Source organism: Capsicum annuum, chromosome 7, assembly GCF_002878395.1.
Source record: "Capsicum annuum cultivar UCD-10X-F1 chromosome 7, UCD10Xv1.1, whole genome shotgun sequence".
Classification (NCBI taxonomy): domain Eukaryota; kingdom Viridiplantae; phylum Streptophyta; class Magnoliopsida; order Solanales; family Solanaceae; genus Capsicum; species Capsicum annuum.
In genome coordinates this window covers 219,668,130-219,693,151 of record NC_061117.1, presented here as the reverse complement: position 1 = coordinate 219,693,151, position 25,022 = coordinate 219,668,130, and the positions used below count along the sequence as shown (strand labels likewise).

General features: G+C 32.9%; 1 long non-coding RNA gene and 1 pseudogene across 1 annotated transcript; one reads left to right on the top strand and one right to left on the bottom strand.

Moving 5' to 3' along the window:
- LOC107878605 lies at window positions 1-13,830 on the bottom strand (annotated as a pseudogene).
- Window positions 12,094-16,951, top strand: LOC124900125. Its single transcript, XR_007057887.1, has 2 exons — window positions 12,094-12,702; window positions 16,642-16,951. It is a non-coding gene; the product is annotated as an uncharacterized LOC124900125 (long non-coding RNA).
- Window positions 16,952-25,022: the final 8,071 nt, after the last annotated feature.

Below are 25,022 nucleotides of genomic sequence, written 5' to 3'. Positions count from 1 at the left end.
AAAGACAGACAAAGTTGATGTATTTCCTGATACAAATACCAAGGTTCAAGCAAAAAGTTACAGTTTGTGGAAAATAAGTGGGCAACCAAACTGAGGCTGCATGGTTATTATGGATTGAGGAGCATGTGCGTAGGATGGAGACAATTCGAAAGAGAAGCTTTGTAGGATCATAGACACAGCCATCTTTGCCTCTAACATGGCAAAATTTTGTCCAATGCATATTCTAGGACCCCAAGCAAATGGAAAATATGTTACTTGACCTTTTGTTGCACTAGATATTCCTTCTCTAAATCTCTCTGGATTGAACTTGTTTGCATCTTCACCCCATATCTCTTTATCATGTTGCAATATGATCACTGGCAATGCGATTAGTACATCAGCTGGTATAGATACTTCTCCTAATACAATGTCTTTATTAGCCCGCCGGATAATTGATGTTGCTGGGGGATATAGTCGTAATGATTTGTACAAGATCATCGTGACCTGCCATAAAAAATGCTCCTCCTTCAATTGTATGCAGAATGAATGAGACATGTAAAAATTTAACATTGCAGTTAAGGGCTTACAGCCACTGTTCACGGGGCTTTGGCCTCCCACCATTCCACTACTAAATTACTATCACAAAATTCCAACTTCATAAATTTAAGAACTCAAGCAATAACAATAACAATGACAGTAGAAACTCGATAAAGTGAACCAATAAAATCAGAATACTCACAACTTTTAGACAATTCAATCCATCAAAATCTAGTTTACGACTCTCAAACACTTGCAAGACTTCTTCTCTGGCCCGTGCCTGCCAATCTTGATATCTGCTCAATAAAAACCAGAGTCCATAGGAGTAGCACTGATGTTGTTTCTGTGCCAGCAAAATAGAATAGCTTGCATTCTTCAATGACTTCTTCAATGGTCATTCCAAACTTCTTGTTCCCATGCTGTTCAATTTCTTTATGCCTAATAGATCCTTATTTTCGGCCTCCCCTTCTTCCATTTCCTTCAATCTTTTATCAATAATACCTCAAATTGAGGACCGAGCATTCTAGTTTATTTCCTTCATTCTTTTGGTCCTCTTTGTTGGCAAAAATCTTTGAAATAGTATTACATAAAACAGAAAACCGGAATGCTGCATTAGTTAAGATGTAGGGAAGAAATATGCATTTCTAAAGAACATTATAGTTTACCTCCATCCAGGGATATAAACAAATAGTGAAGCTTTGATAAGATGTTGAGCTTGTTCCTTTTGAAGTTCAAAAATCTTTCTACCTTCTTCATAACTACTTCCAAAAGCTGTCCGAGAGATCACATCACAACTCAATTGTTGAAGGTCAGGCCATACATCAATCTCATGAGAGCCTCCAACTGGAACGACGTCTTCCCATTTACTCAGCATCTCACTACAGCTCAAGTAAAAAACTGGAAGCATATGCTGTTCGAGAAAATGGTGAAAGAGGGAAATTGTCAATGACCCTTCAATGCTTTTCTAACTCAGTAGAAATTACTCGACATAGCCATATGCCAGATACTTAAAAATTTTAGATTGAAAGGTAAGGGATTTTCGAAGCCATAAAGCCTAAGGGATCAAACCAAGCGCTCTGGGAGCCTGTTTTAAGCCATAAAGAGATTTTCGAAGATGACAAACTACATTTGGTCTTGGCAGAACACACCCAGGTGGTGGTTTCATAAACACAACTTCTTTCAGGTCACCGTGAAGAAACACATTTTTCACATCCAACTGATGTAAAGTCCAGCCTTTAATTGAAGCCAAGGCCAATAATGTCCGTACCGTTGTCATCTTAGCAACAGGTGCAAAAGTCTCCTCATAATCCACCCCATATTCCTGTTTGTACCCTTGAGCAACCAATCGAGCTTTATAGCGATCAATTGTACCATCTGCCTTCATTTTAATAGAATACACCCACTTACTTCCAATGAGAACTCCATCCGTTGGTTTATCAACAAAGTCCCAAGTTGAATTTTCATTCAGTGCACAAAGCTCGTCTGACATTGCCTTTTTCCAACAGGTTTGTGTAGATGCCTGGGAGTAAGATGTAGGAACCTCAACAGAATGTAGTGTGGTATGCAAGGCATAGGACTTACCAAATTTCCCTGGAGAGTAGCCAAGTCATTCGGGAGCATGACAATTTGTTCTACTAGACCGACGTGGAGGAGTAGCTGGATGAGAGAATCCCTCTTCTGAAGATGAGAATGGCGATGTAGAGTCAATACCAGAAAGAGATGAAGGTTGGAGAGCTTCATTACCATTGTTCATGGGTTGTTCTGGAGATTCAAGTAGAGGATCAGTACTTGAAGGAGATGAAGGCTGGAGATCACCATTATCATAGTCCACGGGTTGTTCCGAAGACTCAAGCTGAGGGTCAGTAGCTACCACATCGTCATCAAACTTGTACAGAAAAGAAAGATTCTGAAGCATATTTAGCATTGTATTTGCAAGAAAACTGATCCTCAAAGAAAATAACATGTCTAGATATTCGAAACTAACGACGAGATGTATCATAATAGAGATACCTCTTTTGTGTGTCACTGTATGCTACAAAAATACATTATGCTGCCTTTGCCGAAAGCTTATGTCGTTCATGTGCTGGAAGATGTACAAATCAAACACAACCAAAAACTCGCAAGTGAGAATAATCAGGCTTACTATGAAATAATTTGAAATACGGTGTCTCATTTCCAATGACTGGAAAAGTTTTTCTATTGATCAAATATACAGAAGTATGTACTGCTTCGGGCCAAAAACTTTTTGGCATATTCGACGTACTCAACAAAGCCAATGTAATTTTGTAAAACATGTTGATTCTTTCTTTCTACGACCCCATTTTGTTCCAGAGTATGAGGACAAGTGCATTGGGAAATAATTCTTTTATTTTTGAAAAAATCAACAAGATTAGTCTTAGTGTACTCTCCTCCGGAATCAGAACGAAATACTTTTATAGTTTTATGAAATTATGCACGAACATAATTAACAAAATTCATAATAAGAGTCGGAACCTCAGATTTATTTCTAATAAAAAACATCCAAGTGTATCTGGATACAATATATAACACAAAGTACTTATATCCCATCCTTCACAAAATAGAAGAAGGACCCCAAACATCACTATGCACTAAATTAAATGGATCTTCATAAGCAGATGAACTAGATGGAAAAGGGAGCTTGTGACTTTTTGAACTGGCATAATTTGTACATGTCAAAAGGAGACCGGAATGGATGTGATGTGCTGCAGGAAGACATGATTTAAGCATGTGATGAAGCTGAGAAGAATAAGGGTGATCCATCCTGTTATTCCAAAGAGTGACCAATTTATTCAAACGAGTAGCATCCGCCTGAAAGAAAACAATGATGCAAGTGACGGTGAACCGACTCTAGTAGGAATATTCTACCAAATCTATGCCCCGTGGCCATGGTCATCCCTGTTTTCAGATTCTGAACAACACAACCATTGGGTGAGAATTTTACAACACAATTTTGATCAACTAGTTGACCAACTGAAACCAAATTAGCCTTCAAATTTGGAACATAAAGAACATTAGAAAGATTTCCAATAGAACCAATACCCGACGAGGATAATGTGTGCCCGTTTGCTGTATGAATAAAATGTTTAGAAACACCACTAGACAATGATGAGAATTGGGATAAATTACCTGTCATATGATTGGAAGCCCCTGAATCTAGATGCCAAGTAGAATTAATTGAACTACTTGTACCTGAAGAGGATACCGAAAGTGCACTTGAGATAGCTTTGGGAAGAGTAGCTGCAATAGAATCTCGAATTAGTTTTTCAAGATCATGACCAGCAGGGAAGGAATACATGATGTAGTGACATTTGTCTGGTAAGCCTGGTGAGCAGTTCGTGAACGATTTGGACGACGACGACAATCTGAAATATGATGGCCAGTAATTTTGCAATAAGAACAATTGTTTGTCTTCTTAGAACAATTGGCTGCGATGTGACCAACGTCTTGGCATTCATAGCATTGGACACTTCTCTTAGTATTTCCTGTTGAAGCAACGATTGTTGATTTTTCTTCAAGTAATACAACAAAAGGTAATGGTGTAGACTCCATAGCAGCCTGAGTTCCAAGTCTTGTATCTTCACGCAAGACGACTGCCAACACAACTTCAAGAGCAGGTGTGAGTTCCCTGTTCAAAAAACTGCCATGAATCGGCTAAAATTTAGGACGAAGTTTCATTAAGAATTGCACCACCCTTGTCTTCTTTTGTTCTTCCAACACCTCCTTGAAGCCTGCCTTAGAAATATTTTGCCCAAGAATTTGATCTTGTTCCGACTAGAGCAACTGCAAGCCAGCATAAAAGGAGCGAACATTCTTGTCCCCCTGTGTGTATTCTGCAATATTGCGTTCCAATTCAAACTCTCGTGCAAGGTTTCTTTGTTGGTAGATTGTACAGAGGTGGGTCCACATCTCAAAAGCCAAACTGAAAGGTCTAAGCCCCATAGAAATATCAACATCCAAGCGATTACCTTCGCATTATTGAATTTCCAAAGATCCAACTCTTTTGCATCTTTTGGTGGACGAGCTGATCGATCTAATAACCCAAAAAGGCCCTTGCCTTTAACAAAGATTCCAAAGTGGAATTTTCAAAGAGTAAAATTGGAACCATCCAATTTTGTAGAGAGCAAATCATGCGAAAAGGATTGTGAATCCATTGATCGATTGATTACAAAAGAAGGAAAAAAACAGGGAGAACAAAAGGAACTTAAGAAGGTAGCAAAGTACCTATGCAAAGAATACAGAAAGCACAAAAAAAGAAAAAAAATAGATTGTGGCTCTTGATACCATGACAGAGAAACAAGAGAAATCAAGATTTTCTGAATAGCAACTTTTCTTATTCCATAATACATAATGAAATACTTATAGCTATACAACTGTAGGTTAGAGTTTTATTCTAAGAAAGAATATATATTGTTATAACTACACAATCCGTAATAAAATCCTATTATAGGAAAGAAAATATTTTGTCTATACAATTATACTATTACCTAACAAGATTAAGAGAACATAATTATTCTTGTTGACCAATCACGAAGTTGAAGGAGGAAAGGGGGAAGGGAAGAAGAGACAAACCTTTAACTTCTCTAGATGGAAAGCGGGATTGACAATTTTTCTGTGTTTGGCCCATTTGTCTTCCTCATAACTTACCAGTCCTTGTCCCAACAACGCGAGAAATGGATTTCCACGAGCCTTTTGATACAAACAGTTTTTCGAGAGTACTTCCTTTATAAGCTCAGGTTCCATGATTAATACTTGTGGATTTGGACCCATCCATACAAAAGAATTTTTCCCTGCAACCATATGTCTCAGGATTAACTACAAGTAGTACAAATTTGAAGATCATTTATACAACCAAAAATTAGAAACAAATGAATATAGTACTGATCTTCAAAAGATAACTTAATCAGCTTCAGTTGTGCATGTTCTAACAACTACAACAAAATATAGAGTGATAAGCAAATACATACCATATTTCTTGATGGTTTCAAGAATGAAAAGCAATATCTTTGGGGCTATATCATCATCAAACAGATTCATAGGCTTTGAGTAAGCTTCCTTAATCATCATAGAAGAATCTTTCATGTCCCTATACAAGTAGTACAAATTTGATGATCATTTATACAACCATAAATTAGAAACAAATGAATATAGTGCTGATCTTCAAAAGATAACTTAATCAACTTCAGTTGTGCATGTTCTGTTAATAATTTCGGAGCAAAAAACAACAGATTATGTACTTTAAAATTTGCAGCGGATCTTGATTTTGCTTTCGAAAAAGGATCTGTCCCAAGTCACTTTGAATCTCTTGGAACCAAAGTGTGATTTCACAAAATAAATGCCTTTATACTCTTAGATGTTATGTTATTGTCAGTAAAATGGTCACAACACTGTTCTTATTTTTGTGTTTTGATTTTCGCCCCTCTTTTCTATATCTCTAGAAGAAGTAGATGTTGTAACATATAAAGGGATGTTGACAGTTTATATTTGTAACTGTTCCCCCCAAAAATTCAAAATTAAGCTTATCTTCTTTCTTTAGATAAAAAGAAAGGTTCTTGGGTTGGGTCGGGTCAATCCACATGGGCGACCCATGACCCATAACCCATAATCCAACATCTCCCACTTCGCACATGGTGGATAAGACCCGACCCAGTATAACATCAACAAATCACCAATTCATACGACAAATAGTTTGTGCGACCTGTGAGCATCACGAGCTTTACCTATAAGGTTTTACAAGCTATACTTAGGAATCCAATCACATGTGGAAAGAATTATCTACTAATATGAGGATACTAATACTCATAATACCCCAGACATCATTCACTATTTCAGTAGTTACTTATCTGATCCCTCATCCTCTTAAAGAGGTGAGCACGAGTTCATAATTAACTTTATATACACAATTACACTTGACTCTTATATGTTCAGTGTAATAGCCGACTTGTGTAAACAAGTTAAAATACTCATTTTAATCGTCTTCCCTTTCTACTCGAATATATCTGTTCCAAATCAACTACTTTCTTAGACATGCACCGCATTGCCGAATCTCTCATGGCTATTAGTAACATGCTAAAGTAGCAACACTGACTGAAACTTCAAGAAACAGTTAAAGGTCTAAGGGTATTTCAATGAAAAGTTTAAAATAACTTTTAGGGCCTCACACAATGAAGAAGCAGGGATTCATTCTATCATCAACCCATTGGTTGCTAAGCACACGTGGTATGAAACACGTGCTACGATGTTATCACCTTTTATTGGTACGTGTGTGTCATTCTTTTAGTCATTAAACATCGTACAGATCTAGGTCTAGACACCTCTAAATGTCTAACCTAAGTTTCTTTCTTTAATAATCCTTAAATCTATATTATTACAGAAACTCACATCTGGCTTTACAAAATAAGTCATTATCCTATGGTGGAACTTTTCTCTTCATGTTCCTCGACGTAAGCTTGTATGAGAGAGCCAATCTCACGACTTGTTTGACACACTATATTAATAAAACACATTTTTTACATGCATATGAGATTGAACATAAATTCAAGATTCTTATATTGATAATAATTATAATCAATTCATCTACAATACATCGTGCGACCCGGCGGCTTATGTGCGACCTGTGGCCCACGCCTCCTATTTGTTCAGGGCGGGCGGCGTGAACTCTGATTCGATCCGGGTATTCAATCCCGCCGCTGAGATGCTCAGTTGACTCCTTAACCTTGATAGGAAGAAGGCTTATTCAATAAACATAATCATATCCTACGTAATCTAGAGACATAACATGTTTCTCAAACAAGTCTCTAGATATCGCCTTAGTAAAGGGATCAACTATCATTTCTCGTGTAGGAATGTATTGTAAAATTATTTCTCCACTTGCTACTATGTCTCTTATAAAGTTATACTTAATATCAATGTGTTTGGTCTGGCTGTGATATTTTGGATCCTTCGTATATGCGATAGCCACTTGACTGTCACAATATAAAATCAAGGGACCCTTAGAATTCTTTGCGACGTTCAAATGCTCAAAGAATCTCTTCAACCAAACAGCTCCTTGTACTACAGATGCACAAGCCACAAATTCTGATTCCATAGTTGACAGTGCTGTGCAAGTTTGTTTCTTTATTTTCCATGAAATTGCACCACCATTTATCAAGAAGGCGTAACGGAAAGTTGATTTTCTATCATACCGCTCACCATCCCAATCAGCATCTGTATAACCTCTTATGGATAAATTGGATCCACTATAGCATAGTGAATAATCAGCAGTTCCCTTCAGGTATTGAAAGATTCTCTTTAATTCTTTCCAATGATCTCTTCCGGGATTAGATTGATACCTGCTAACCAGACCTACGGCATAACAAATATCTAGGCGAGTACATATCATAGCATACATTAAACTCCCAACTGCACTGGAATATGGTACTCGAGACATATCTTCCTTTTCTTTTTCAGTCTTTGGACACGTTTCAAGGCTTAGAGTTTCACCTCTTGCTATAGGAGTATCCATGGATTTGCAACTATTCATTCAAAAACGTTCCAAAATTTTCATTATGTATGTTTGTTGAGATAAACTCAAAATTTTCTTGGAACGGTCTCTTTGAATTTTAACACCTAATATATAGTTCTCTTCACCCACATATTTCATGTCAAATGACTTTGAAAGCCATGACTTGACAGTTTTTACATACTCCAAATTATTTCCAGCTAATAAAATATCATCCACGTAAAGCGAAAGAATCACAAACATTTCATCGGACTTTTTCACATAGATGCAATGGTCTTCATCGATCATGGTGAAATCAAATGAAATCACTTCCTTATGAAATATCAAGTACCACTGCCTTGAATACTTCTTAAGGTCATATATAGATTTGTTTAATTTACAAACCTTCTTTTCTTGGCCTTTAACAACAAAACCTATAGGCTGTTCTATGTGGATTTCCTCTTTTAGTTCTCCATTGAGAAAAGCAGTCTTCACGTCCGTTTGATGTAATTCTAAATCTAAACGTGCAACTACAGCTAAAAACAATCGAATTGAGGTAAATTTCACAACTGGCAAAAAAGTTTCCTCATAATCTATTCCAGCTTCTTGAGTAAAACCTTTTGCCACCAATCGTGCTTTATGCCTTTCTATTGATCCATCTAATTTGCGTTTGAATTTGAGAATCCATTTGTTCCCAATAGCTTTACGCCCAGAAGGAAGATCAACTAGATCCCAGACTTTATTGGTTTTCATGGACTTTAATTCTTCTTTCATTGCTTTTATCCATTCATCTTTTTCAGGACTCGATAAAGCCTTAGTCAAAGAATTATGTTCATCCAATTCCATAGGAGATACCAGAAAGACATAATCCTTAATCTTATAAGATCATTTAGGAACACCTTTTTTGGTACTCTTACATAATTGAAGTTCAGATTCCTCAATAGGATTTTGGGATTCACAACTCCCACTTGGACCAGGAATCATTTCTTGATCAATAGAATTATCAAGCATGTCTTATGACATTATTTGATCATCTGAATTCAACATTTCATAAAGAGGCTCATTTTCCTTTATTTCATTCCTTTTTGAAAAATCATTTTCCAAAAATATGACATCTCGTGATTCAATTTCAGTAGTACTTCCATCTTCCAATTCACCAATGAACACATATCCTTTGGAGTGTTCAGAGTATCTTATAAAGATACACTTCTTTCCTCTTGGACTTAGTTTTCCAAACTTACCAAAACGATCTTTAATATATGCAGTACAACCCCAAGGTCGTAGATCATTAAAGTTTGGTTTATTACCAGTCCATAGTTCATAAGGAGTAGAAGATACCGATTTAGAAAACACTTTATTCAATATGTAGGCCGCAGTTAATAACGCATCTCCCTAGAAAGAGATTGGTAAATTTTCTTGTGCCATCATGGACCTTGTCATATCCAACAATATTCTATTCCTCCTTTCGGCTACACCATTTTGTTGAGGTGTATAAGGAGTAGTCAATTGTCTGATAATGCCTTTTTCAATACACAGTTCTTTAAATTATTTTGAAAAATATTCACGACCTCTATCGGTTCTTAATGTATTTATACTTTTGTCTAATTGATTCTCAACTTCATTCCTATATCTTTTGAAGCATTCAAGTGCTTCTGATTTATGAGATATCAAATAGAAATAACCAAAGCGCGTGAAACTGTCAATAAATGTAATGAAATATAAAGCACCAGTTCTTGCCCTCACATTCATTGGACCACAAATATCAGAGTGGATTAATTGTAATGGGAATTTGGCTCTTTTATCCTTCCCAAATGGTTTACGTGTAATCTTTCCGGCAAGACAATTTTGACAAGTTGACGTTTCAATTTTGGAGAAAGAACCTAGATGTTCTTTTTTCGCTAATCTATTCATTCGATCTTTCCCTATGTGACCCAATCTAGCATGCCATGTAGTTATATTAACATCATTATTACTAGAATAATATGACATTACACAACAGTCAACATAATAGTTATAAGTTGAAAGATTACAATCTAAAACAATAAAGCGGTCATAGCGATGTCCAAAACCATAAAAAAAATATTATCTAGGGTAATTCTTACACAATTACAACTAAAGAACAAATAAAAACCAACATTTAATAGAACAGACACAGATACTAAGTTTCGTCGAATTTCTGGAGCATATAGGACGTCATGCAACATTAAAGACTGGCCTTTATGCAAATCTACTTTGCAAGTGCCAATCCCTTTGACTTCAAGTCTTGCATTATTTCCTACATAGATCCACCTTGATCCAGGTGAAACTCGACGGAACTCCACAAATGCTTCTCGATCTCGACTCACATGGTCGGTGGCTCCTGAGTCTATAATCCACATAGGATAAGATTCAGTTAATAAAACAGTGCTAGAAACATATGTAGCACATAGAGATGCATTTAGAAATGCTACCTTTTTTCCTTCAAGACATTCACGAGCAAAATGCCCCAGATTTTGGCAATTGTAGAACTTCATCTTGCTCTTGTCTTTCTTCTTGAAAAACTTTTTCTTCTTCTTGAAGTTTGGCTTGTTATTTTTCTCAGAGGGTCTTTCTTTGGTCTCTTTACCCTTCCCGTTCTTTTTTCACTTCTTCTTACGCTTGAATCCTGAAGAGTCCTTACCACTTGATTCAACCATAAAGGCATTAGAAGCAGCTTTAACAGCACCAAGCCGCTTATCTTTAAGTTCAACGTGACGTGCAATATCAGAAAAAATTTTGATGTTGTCATTGTGGGTTAAGTTGACCTTCAGGTGTTCCCAACTATTAGGAAAAGATCGGATCACTGCCTGAACCTGCTGCTCATCCGAGAGAACATGACCAGCACTTTTGAGTTAGAGTTATCATATTCGACATCACCCTAAGGTATTGTTTGATATTCTGATCATGACGCTTCTTGTAAGTATCAAATTTGATAGTCAGTTGTCTCAGGCGGGTAATAGAAGTACCCCCATATGTTCCTCGCAAGTGTGCCCAAATGGAATTGGCAGTAGGAAATTCCTCACACTCATGTATGAGGTCATCAACCATAGAACTTACTATGATTACATGTGCAATGGAATCAGCCTTTTTCCAAGACTTATAAGCTTCAAGGTCTCTCCTGTGTTGTGCAGTATTGCCCTTTTCTGGTAGACTTAAGACATGGTTAATACCTTCGAGATCATTTTGTTCTTCTAGTACATACCACATCTTACGACTCCAAATGTCGTAGTTGTCTCCATTAAGTTTTTCTCCTTTGTTCAAGTGAGCAATTATGCTTTTAGATGTCATGTCTATTATTAAGAGATAATTACACAAGTATATTATCAATTATGTATGTAAGTTACACATTCAAGCAAATCATTTCACATAAAGGTTTCATATTTAGTGTATAATCGAAAAGATACTTTAGAATCCAATCATCATATACTAACTAAACACTTAACCAAAATTAGAAATTAATTTCTTAATGTGCATTATAATGATAGTTTACAATTAAGTCATTTAAAACTCAAACAAATGAATGAAATTCATATAAAAGGAGATAAACAACTTAATATATATATAATATAAAGTTTATAATAACTTCATGTTACAAGTCAATCTAGAAATGAAAGTCATTCCACAAATATTTTAGACGACTTATGTTCATCCAAAAAGGCTCGATAGGCCAAATCTCGTGGTAAACATCAATTAATATCTCACCCCAAGGGTCACGGAGAGAATTTGCTAAAATAGCTAATGCTTCCCAATCCGAGATTTCTACATAATTTTCTAGTTCTATACGTTTCAATTCAAACATATGAATAAAACTAGCAACTGTAATATTAGGTGACATCTTAAAAGACTTGAATTCTTTCAACTTCTTTCCTCTTTCCCTTCGTATAGCCCTTTCATTCCGTAACAGATTTTGAGTCATACTGGGGACACCATTTTATATGATCTCTCGACCTCAAAAATATGCCCTTTGACGACGTGCTCTTCTACCTTGTCTCTTTGCTCGATATTCAGAACTCCCACTTGGAGTGATTCGAGTTTGTTCCCATTCAGTCATTTCTGAAATAGGAACCAAGAAACAATTAAGAATGAATTTACCACTCAATGTGACGCTTATGTCACAATTCATCGTAGAAGATTAAATCTGTTAAATTGTTATGGACTAATTAAGGGCAAGATTAATATTAAGCTTACCTCTATAAGCATTAATTATATTGGAATAAAAAAAGAGGAAAATCCTTTTATTATATTTATGAAGAAACAACAAAAGAATAAAGAAAATGATAAAGCAGGATTTCAAGATAGTGCTCAAGCACTTTTTCCATTTGAAGGATACAGTAACAAAATACTTTATCATCCTTATTATATATTCAAAAGGTGAGCATTATCATTCATTCTCTCTCATCATTCCCTTAAAAAAAATACTAAAACTTTATTACTTTCTTCTGTCATCTTTTCCAAAAAATTGCACTATAACATAGAACCAGATCCTACAAAAATTTGACGCGTCTTAATAGACCAGTGTGCGTCTGACTGACCAGCAGAGCGTCTGACCGGATCAGCGACACGACTGACCGGAGCATTGACATGTTTAATCAGCGCAACGAACCAGATTTGGCGGTGCCTTTGACCGGATCTGTGATACGACTGACCGGAGATCAAAATTTTATTTACAGGTATGTGCTAAATTAGTTTTCTATCTCTACAATTTAAAATCGAGATATTACATACAAACTTAGGGCAATGAACCTGGCTCCGATATCATTGTTAATAATTTCAGAGAAAAAAACAACAGATTGTGTACCTTAGAATTTGCAGCGGATCTTGATTTTGCTTTCGAAAAAGGATCTGCCCCAAGTCACTTTGAATCTCTTGGAATCAAAGTGTGATTTCACAAAATGTTATGTTAATGTCAGTAAAATGGTCACAACACTATTCTTATTTTTGTGTTTTGATTTTCGTCCCTCTTTTCTATATCTCTGGAAGAATTAGATCTTGGAACATATAAAGAGATGTTGACAGTTTCTATTTGTAACTGTTCCCCCAAATATTCAAAATTAATCTTATCTTCTTTCTTCAGATAAAAAGAAAGATTTTCGGGTCGGATCGGGTCGATCCATATGGACGACTCATGACCCATAATCCAACATATTCTAACAACTACAACAAAATATAAAGTGATAAGCAAATACATACCATATTTCTTGATGGTTTCAAGAATAAAAGGCAATATCCTTGGGGCTATATCATCATCAAACAGATTCATAGGCTTTGAGTAAGCTTCCTTAATCATCATAGAAGAATCTTCCATGTCCCCATACAATATTCTGTATGAATTTCCTTTTAGACCTTGTTTCCTCAACAGTTTCTCTAGCTTTTTTGGTCTGAACCAAACCCAATTCAACACTCTCCATATGAAAATAATATATTTTTTATAAAAAAAAAAAACAAAAGAAAATTAAATCCCACAAGTATTCTCTTTCTTCATGTCGTTCAAACTTACATCATCTTTACCCCATAGGCCTACCCCGACAGCCTCCATTCCCACCACCTCACCTACCCAAGAGTTACGTGACACTTGTTTGGATAAAAATATTTAATAGGTATTTGATCAAGAGAATTTTTTATTTTTTTTAAAAAAATTATTTTGTTTTAATGAAAATTATAGTATTTGATCATAATTTAAATAATTATTCCTATTATTTTGGATGTGATCTAGCTAACATTGAATCATAGATTTTAGAAGTTGATTTTTTTTCAAAAAAAAAAAAAAAAAGAACATTGAAAACACTGTTTGTTTAATTTGATCAACTTTTTAAAATTTATTTTTAAGTTTTAAAAACTGACCTAGAGCAGTTTTTATTTGAAATTTCACCTCCACTCGAATAATATTAAAATTTTACAAATAAAATACATATTCAAACATAATTTAAAATTTTAAAAATTATTTTTTAACAACTTTAAAAAGTCATTTTAGGTCCTATTTGTCATTTTCAAACCAGAGGGACCAGATTGTCACGTATCTTCCAGGTGGAGTTTTTTGTCAAATTTGCTTCACTTGTTCACAACCTATGTCTTGACTAGACACTTTCATAAATTTTTTTTTAATGTTGTTATTTTCATAAATCTTTGACAAATTAACAAAATTTGCTTGGGTTAATATGTCTTATATGCTATGTAATTGTTTGCTACGAGTAATGTATATACATTTTGTTGGAGTGACAAAATGTGGCATGTCTCGTGACGAGTTGAAAATTTCCAATAATATTGATCTTTTTTCATAAGAATGAATCAACTTTCATTCCCTTCATCTACGCACACAAAAAAACAAAAATAACAATAATAAGGTTCTTGTTATGAAATATAGAGTAAGAACAACAAAAATAAATAGACAGATAAGAAAGGAGACTTCTTTATTTCTCTACGGATGAGAGATCATCAAATTGAGGATACAATGAACAAAAATCCGGAGAAAATACTCCTAGTTTCACTCTAAAAGATAGATATTTCATATACTAGTAGATATCAAATAGATCTTGATAAATCTTATCTATATTCTTGATAGACTGTAACACCCCGTACTTTGACCTAGCTTAAATTCGTCCCAAAAATGTCAAAGACTTGTTTTAAAGATGAATACACTTTTATACATGTGAAATTTTCAAGATTTTGTCTTTTCATTGAGTGGGAAATTGAATAAGATCGATACCAAATTCGCCCAAATCCGACACCTGGGCAAAGAGTTAGAGTCATTTTAGTATGACAGTATACCACCTGAACCATCAGTGCATCGCGGAGCCAGCTAAAATGGCAATTGTCAAAAATCAGTGAGCCTCCGCAATATTGGCGCGTCGTACCAAGGCTTAATTTCAGAATTGTCCTTTTTCAGTGTTTCAACGCAATACCACCGCATCGCGATGAGCTTTCAGGTTGCGTCTAAGGTGGCAACGCGATTGTACCGCATCGCGCCACCATGCAATTTTTCAGTCGTCATTTTTCAGTGGCCTGGCGCGATAGTGGCGCATCGCGCTAGGGATCCAGATCGGAAAAATTTCACAAAAAATTAAAGTTGCGCCTAAGGTTAAAACGATCTTTTCCCATGATTTTATTCCGCCCAAATGTAGGATTTAAGCCCTAAAAACGTGTAAAACCCTTCATTATTCACTTTTCTCCAAGATCAAAAGGTATTTTTCTCTCAAGAAAACAAACCCTAGCTCTCAAGAATCAAGGTCAATCCCAAGAATTTCTCCAAGAACTCCAAGAACTCATTAAATTAAGGTATGTTTGATGTTCATACATGGATCCTTACCTTCCATGGAGCCCAAAAATCTTTTTTTCAAAATACAAGATTTATGATTTTCACGTTTGAATTAGATTGAATTCAGGTTCATGATATTAGTTGGGTTTTAATCCATGATTTAGGTGCAAGTTTCATGAAATTGAATAGCATATGTGATAAATATGTGATTATCTTGATAAACCCTTGAGTTTACAAAGTGATTAATGTATCGATGATGTTAATTTAGTTTTAAATCTATGATTATGATAAGATTCATGAAACTAGAATAGTACTTAAGCAAAATTATATGAATAGCATGTTAAACCCATGAAATTGCAAGTTGGGCATTGTAGTTACCATGTTTATATGTTATCCGTGAATATGTGCATTAAGTTGTGCACCCCAAGTGTTTGGTAGAATGTCCATATGAATTAAATGATGCAATCATGACATGCTAGTATATGTACAAGTGAACAATGTAAGTTATTCAAGATCATTGCTATACTTTACTTTCCTGCTATCGAGTCCTAGGGGTATTTAATATCCGATAATCTAGTTGTTTATCTAGAGCCTTAGTCAGTTACGGAATAGTATCAGTCATGTCATGATCAGTAGAACTCAGGAAAACTCAGTAAACTCTGTATCAGTCCAAGTCCAGTTCAGTATAATCAATTCAATGTCTATTCAGTTGGGAGTAGGATTCAGCACCGAGTGAGCCTAGGGATGGGGTCTCACCCTTCAGTTAGGACTGGGTCCCTAGAATCAATCCATAAGTTCTAGAACTACATAGCCAACGTAGGTTATGAGATGTCACCCATTAGATAGGACTGACATGCTCAGGGATCACCCGTTAGTTTAGGACTGATCTTAGGGGTCACCCGTTAGTTAGGACCGACTCCACAACAGTTGTTTTTATCCGTGGTACGGTACCGACACCCTTCTAATTAGGGTTACAGATTGGACCCCAACTCAGTATTTTATCTTATTTGGGGCATGTCGGTTAGATGATTACCTCCCACAGTTTTAGTCTTCAGTCTAGAAATCAGTTCAGTTCTACAGTATCAGGACTATCAGCTACAGTCAATAAGTATCAGTAAATCAGTTATCAGTAACTTCATATATCAATTATACAGTTATTAGAACTCAGTACTTAGTTTCGGAAAAGCTCAGTTATAGTATACACGTACTATTATATTCAGTTACTCTATATCATTTAGTCAGTTATTGTTTATGCATATGAACCCTTGCATTCAGCCTTACCTCATTTAGCATACCAGTACATTCCCACGTACTGATCGCATACTCGTTTCTTGTGCTATGATGTTTTATATCATAGGTTCGGATGCTCATGTTCCTGACAGCGCTTAGCCAGATTCAGTCAACAGTAGCAGATTTAGCAGTGAGTCCTTATCTATTGAAGATATGCTTCTTAATTCAGTATTTAAATTTAGTAGTAGCTCAATAGTCAGAGTTAGTTGGGGGCTTATCCCATCAACTCCACTTTCAGATAATTTTAGTTAAAGGCTTTTCAGACAGTATTTCAGCTTTAGATGTTATTATTCATTATCAGTATTTTAAATGTTTTGAACCTTATGGTATTTTAGCCCATTTTCTGCATTAATTGAAGTATTATTATTCAGTTCTCACAACAGATATCACTCATGGGTTAACTTGTGATCCTTCAGGGTCGTAAGCACCGTGTAGCGACTAGGGGTAGTCCCAGATCGTTACATAGACATTCACTATAATGTAACTACATTTATAACACTTTTAGTGAACAAAAAAGAGTACACATCACACATTTTGGTTGAATCATTAAAAACCTTACAAGGTTAACCCAGAACCTTACAAGGAAACCCAATAGGACAAAACCTTGAAAGAGAAAATAGAATATAACGCGTATTTGCTTCCTCTGATGAGAACATCAATGAATTTTTGCATCCGATCTTGTGCACCATCTTCTTGAAAATTATAGTCGAAAGAGACTTGGTGAATAAATCAGCCGCATTATCACTTGAACGAATCTGGTGCACATTAATATCACAATTCTTTTGTAGCTCATGTGTATAGAAAAGTTTTGGCGAAATGTGTTCCGTTCTATCTCCCTTTTATGAATCCTCTTTTAAGTTGTGCTATGTATGCTGCATTATCTTCATATAAAATAATGAGTACATGTCACATTTTAAACCATATTTTTCTCGAATGAGATGTATCATGAACCTCAATCATACATATTCTCTCGTCTTACTTCATGAATAGCAATTATCTCAACATAGTTCTATGAAGTGGCTTGTTAGACTGTTTCGGATATCTCCAAGATATAGCAGTATCTCCACATGTGAACACATCAACATAATCAACAAGACCGAGACTTTAATCTTTAGAATAGAATAAGCTCATGTCTTTTATCCTATTTTGATGTCTCCTAGTAGGAGCAGAAATATACCTTGCTAATAAATTAATTGAAAAGGCTATATCAGGCCTTGTAGAATTTGTAAGATACACTAGTGCACCACTTGCTCTAAGATATGGTACTTCATAACCAATCAATACAATTCGATATATTTCCCATTTCAACAAATAATCTATTGCTTTTGAAAACTCTCCAAGAGTTTCAATAATTTTCAAGGTATAAGTTTATACAATATAAGGATTATAAATAAGTTTTTCAGAAATTGCTAGATGTTTCAAATATTTTGAATCTTTAAAAATTTTCCTATAAATTTTATCAAGTGATAGTATTCAGCATATCATGTGCAACATCTTCAAGTGTCTGAACTGCAAATCAAATAAATTTTACGCTTACCAAGATGCATTCTTTCATGTCACTTGATAAATGTTCTACGTCAGTATGCTTAAATAAACGTAGAATTTAGATCCTCGTAATCTCTTACAATATTACGAAAATATTGTATTAAATATATTGACGATATATCATTTCATATCGATTCACAATATGACATAATATTTTGAGATCTCATCACTTCATTATTTTCAGTTACCTGAACCTCTTATAAGATTTTATGAAGTGTTATGTCGTAGGCTATTCAAGAGCACATTGCCTTCTTGTTATGATCATTTATTCCTTATCCTTTTCAAGGATTATTTCATTTGGAATCGATTGGTCTACCACGTTTCACGCATACATAGTTTTTATCCTTTAGGGACATAAAATAGGAGCACTTGCAGCTTAAATATGAGATGTTATGAGAATGTTTTCGGCATTTAACTTGAATTATCTTTTGAATGAGAATCTGGTCATAATTCCTAACATATTTCTTAGCTACTTATAATCTCCCCCTTATGTTAAGAAAACCAACATACATCTTTCTTTAAGGAATCCATCTTTATGCGTTATGGTATATTCATTAATCGTATAATACCGCACATCAAAATTATTAGATGGACAATGTGTGGTTTATGACTCAGAACCAATTTTATAGGGGAATTAATTATAATTAATTGATTTTATGTACGCAAATACTTTTGTATATAGTCATCTTTCAAACCAACACATGAAGCTTTGTTCTCATTAGCAATGGTTTAGCTATTTATCAAAGACATTCAATGCCAAACCATCATCAAAATGAATTATCTTAATTACACAATCTGAAAGTTATGCTCTTAACTCAATTTTATTGAGCAACAACTTTATAAATGTCAAACTGTAGGTTGACAATAAACGTACAAGTGATCATCTTATATCTATGCATCTTAATAAATCACATAACAAGATGAATGGGCCCATATTCACCTTTTAACTTTTCAGATTTTGAGGGATCAAATTTCAATATTAGTTTGTCCAACCAACTTACCATTAGAACAAGCAACATTAAAAATTCATGAAGAATTTTTTAGTTCTTCAATATATGTTTAATACTCACTATGCACATCTTTGGGATGTCGAAATCATTCATGTCAATTTATAAACTCCACGTTTACCATGACATGTGCATTTTACTTTAGTAAATTTCAGATTTACTACTTCAGAAGTAGATTTCAAAATAATTCTTCTCAGTTATTCTGCCTCATTCGAAGGTGAGTTATTATATCATCACAATCAAGTGTACGTTTGTATTGAAACAATCGAAATCCTCATTCCCCAGGAATAGAATATAATCGTGTCTTAAATCTATCAAATTTTGATAGCTTATATCCAGGGACGGACCTACACATATTATTAGGGTGCTCCGGCACCCATTAAACTCGACACACAATAGGTATAATTCAATAAAAAAATATATGAAAATAGGTATAAATTATATAGAACCCCCTAAACAAGAAGTTGGTTAGGTGCACTAGCATTTAGGTTGATCTTAAGCCTCCCCACTGATAGGTGTGCTCGGGTTCAGACTTGGTTGAGGTAATTTTTTTTTTAATAAGCACCCACACTCCTTAAATCCTAGGTCCGCCACTACTTATATCCACTTTCATGATATTGTCACTTCAAGAGCACATCGAGGCATACATATCTTTCAAAGAGTATTATATATTGCTACCACATTCACTTCAAGAATGGAGCAAATTGTCATCTTTCAGACTTATCATATATTGCTACCACATTCACTTCATAAAATGGAGCATATTACATACTTTTCACCAAATACACATTATTTTGCCTTAGTCATATTAATATCATCAATATGGTGCATTGAGATACAAATTCAACGTTGTCTTATCCATATAAAGATGTCTTTGACATAAATTAATGGGACTTAAACCCAACATCTTATCATCATGGTGCATCAGGAATCTAACCCAATAACTTACCCTTTTGATGCGATAGAACTTAAATCTACCGTCTTACACATTCAATGATACAATAGGCCAAAACTTTCATGGGATTCAACCCCATATCTTTTATAGTATTTCATACTTCAAAATAAGTACTACTTGATCTTACGAAGTATAATTACTTTTAGACACTTTTAATGATCAAAACAAATATATAAATAAATAACAAAAGAAAATCATACCTAGTAAATATGAATAAAGCTTTCAAAGTTTACTAGAAACTTGAGAATTAAATAGAGACAAAGGATTGACTGTTTATATTTAAGTGCTATACTTGTATTCTAACATTCCATATCATTAGTCATATATCATTGAAACATTCATGTATTAAAAAAATAATATAGTAAAGCACATGCTAACTGAATAAATCCATTTGTTAGTAATGGCTCTCTTAAAATATATATTAATATAAAAGTAAAATAATGATATACCCTTTTAATTTTGACATCCTTTTGTTTGAAATCAACGACCCAAAATTTAATGTCACTTACCTATGCACGTTCCTGCTGCTTGTAAGAATATTACTAGCCATTTACCTCAATTTCTTTTTAATGCCAGAGACTCATGCTGAGCCATTTAGCTCAATTTTATTTTGTAATGGCAGAGATTCGTGCTGATAATGTGTTATAAAATATAAAGTAAGAACAACAAGAATAATAGAGAGATAAGAGAGAAGACTTCTTTATTTCTCTTTTGAGGGATGAAAGATTATCAGATTAAGGATTCTATTAACAAAACTCCTCTATACTCCTAGTAAGATAGATATTTCATATCCTAATAGTTATTAACTAGATCTTGATAGATCTTATCTATATTCTTGATAAACATTCACATAAATACATTTATAACAATTCTCTATTTATACATGGTAATAACTTTTTTTTTCTAATTTAACAAATTAAGTAATAATTTGTTAAATTACTCAATTAACATAAAAAACTAATCATGTTTTCATTATTGCTTATTCCAATATCACTCGAAGTCAATTCAAATATTGGATTGAAAAATTAATTTATTTGTTCTTGAACATTTGTTTGAAGTTATTGTTATAAAATATAAATTTTACTAAATCCGACAAACAACAGTATCGACCTATAAGAGCATAGTTGAGCTAGGAGGTGGGTCTCTCGTGAGGAAAATCTGGTTCCGAATCCAGCCCCCATCTGTAGCTCAACCATGAGCTCGTCGAATGAAACTTGCCTAGTGCGTTTTACATTTGTATGTGATTTGTGAGCTATTGCACAATGAGCAGATTACCACAAAGGATCCCTCACAGAATACTCATCCGAAGGATAGTGGCCGTGATACAGAGATTGTGAGTTTCTTTAGAGTTCCCAAAAAATAAAAAGTCAATAAGAATCAGTCATTTGTTACGGAATATGACTAGATATCCATGTATCCACTATTTTAATGGAGTGAGTCATCTCTCACTTCCTTTTATTTTAATACTAGAAGTGCAAGGCCCGTCTCATCACGGACCCAACAGTAGAACATGTGGATTGCAAATTTTAAGTTGTAGGATTTATCTTGGAGTAGAAAGTTTGAGCAGTAGAATATTTTCATTAGTATGATTGAGTTGAGGGGATCACAATTGAAACCTTTTTTTAACCTTCTTGTTGAATTTTGCGATCAGAAATATAAAGAAAAAAAGGCGCAAATCTGATGAAATAGTTTAAATCAAATATCCAGCAGATTATTGATTTTCAATATCGCAAAGATTAAGAATCATGTAAACTTACCCGATAAAGAGAATACACACCTTAGATTCGCTATTGTTTTGTTTAATTATTAATTTTAACACAGAAAAAGAGTGTTGTTTTTTAATAGAGAAGGAAGAGTTGAGATTTTCTTTTCTTTATTTTATTTTTAAAACAGAGAAATATTAATTAATATTGAGGAGCTGTAAAAAGTTGAGAAAGATGGCTACACATATTTGATAGAAAATTTGCTAATGTTAAGAAAGTGCGAAGTGTTTGGTAGCAAATTTGTGATAGATACATGTTTTTTTGTACTTAAATTTACTTTATTTATATTTAAATTAGTTTGTAAAAATCTTTTGCAAATAATCTTTATACTTCTTTTCTTTAATTTCTTTAAAATATAGTAATAAAATTTACTTATGCTTTATTCTTCTCACACTTTACTGCATACATTTTATCCTCTTTAAATCTCATTATGTCATTTTACCCTCTTTAAACATCACTGTACATTAAAATCACGTTTGAAGCAGCTGAAGGAGAAATCAATCAATTTTTTTTTAAAAAAATTGTTAATTATTGTTATTTACAGTATTTTTTATTTCATTTTCAAATAATATATGTTGTTTTATATCTTCTTCTGGCCCGTCCCAATTTATGTGGCACTAATATAATTTTGATAGTTAATCAAATATTTTATGTTGACATATCATTTTGTTATTCTTACTTTTATAATACATAAATGACTTATAATAAGGAATGATATAGTAAAATCATCATTCGAAAGACGAAAATTCAGTTAAAATATTTAGAGTTAATTTTGCATTTAATGTCTATTTTATTTTTCATTAAATATTATTTAATTTCTTAATACTTAGATGACACATAATAATTTATTAAGAGTGATTAATTATGTTATTACTATAAAAATTAATATAATTTTAGCATATCCAATAGTAATCATCGATAATTCACCGAAATAGTATATTAATTAAATACGGAATGCTATATTTGCATATGCAAAATATAATATTATTAAACATTATTGGATAGTGCATTATATTTATCTTTCACAATAATAAAATTTTACTATATATTTTTCTTTATTTCTTTTTAACTTGATACATATTGACCCAACACAAATTCTAAGAAAATATTTATTAGAAATTTATTTTATTAAATTAAATTTATTAATTTTGTACTTTAAAAATTTAAAGTTAAGTTTAAATATTAGTATCTCTATATTAGAAAAAATAATTTTAAAATTTAAATTTACTAAAATAAATAAATAAACAAAAATATTAATTTTCTATATAAAAGTCAATCAAAATAATAAAATTGATTTACTTTAAATATTTAGTTGCAATGAATTAAGATAATTTTTTATTTTGTGATGATTTATGCTGAACCGATAAAATTTTAAGAGTTGAATAGAACTTTTATCTATTTTTAAAAAATTATTTTAACTTGTTAATTATTGTGATTTATAATAATTTTTACGTAATTATCAAATAATATATTTACTCCTTGTGTCCCAATTTATGTGGCTTCGATACAATTTTGAGAGTCAACTAAAATTTTATATGTGTTTAAAATATTTTAAGTTGTTAATTATTATGATTTACAGTACTTTTTCTTTTATCTCAATTTATGTGGCATTGCTAAAATAATGAGAGTCAATAAAATTTCTATATGTCTTTTAAATATTTTAAGCTATTAATTATTGTGATTTGTGGTAACAAATTAGTTTTGAACACGATAGCCAATTAAATAAAACGATAGCCAATTAAATAAAAAAAAATTACTTCCAATATGTAGTTATAGTTAATTAATATAAATTTATAGAATATGTTAAATATTTAAACTATTATGATGAAACAATGGAATTATTATATATTGAAGTATGGTATGTAATTAAGTGGGAGTAGAGGGGGGGGGGGGTGTTTGGTAATTGTATAAGAGGTGGTCGAAAATAATTTTTTATTTTATCATATTTATGCTGCACCGATAAAATTTTGAGAGTTGAATAGAACTTTTATCTATTCTTAAAAAAGTATTTTAACTTATTAATTATTGTGATTTATAATAATTTTTACATAATTATCAAATAATATATTTACTCCTTGTGTCCCAATTTATGTGGCTTCGATACAATTTTGAGAGTCAACTAAAATTTTATATGTCTTTAAAATATTTTAAGTTGTTAATTATTATGATTTACAGTACTTTTTCTTTTATCTCAATTTATGTGGCATTGCTAAAATAATGAGAGTCAATAAAATTTCTATATGTCTTTTAAATATTTTAAGTTATTAATTATTGTGATTTGTGGTAACATATTAGTTTTAAACATGATAGTCAATTAAATAAATAAAAAATTTTACTTTCAATATGTAATTACAGTTAATTAATATAAATTAATAGAATATATTAAATATTTAAATCATTATGATGAAATAATAAAATTATTATATACTGGGATATGGTATGTAATTAAGTGGGAGTAAAGGGATATTTTGGTAATTGGATAAGAGGTGGTCGAAACCACATCTTCTATATAATAGATTTGCAGTACTTTTTCTTTTATCTCAATTTATGTGGCATTGCTAAAATAATGAGAGTCAATAAAATTTCTATATGTCTTTTAAATATTTTAAGTTATTAATTATTGTGATTTGTGGTAACAAATTAGTTTTGAACATGATAGTCAATTAAATAAATTAAAAAAAATTATTTCCAATATGTAATTATAGTTAATTAATATAAATTAATAGAATATATTAAATATTTAAACCATTGTGATGAAACAATGAAATTATTGTATATTGGGGTATGGTATGTAATTAAGTGGGAGTAGAGGGTTTTTTTTGGTAATTGCATAAGAGGTGGTTGAAAATAACTTTTTATTTTGTCATGATTTATGCTGCACCGATAAAATTTTGAGAGTTGAATAGAACTTTTATCTATTCTTAAAAAAGTATTTTAACTTGTTAACTATTGTGATTTATAATAATTTTTACGTAATTATCAAATAATATATTTACTCCTTGTGTCCCAATTTATGTGGCTTCGATACAATTTTGAGAGTCAACTAAAATTTTATATATCTTTTAAATATTTTAAGTTGTTAATTATTATGATTTACAGTACTTTTTCTTTTATCTCAATTTATGTGGCATTGTGGAGGGGGTGTGAATGACAAATTAGAGTTGTGGAGGCAAACTCT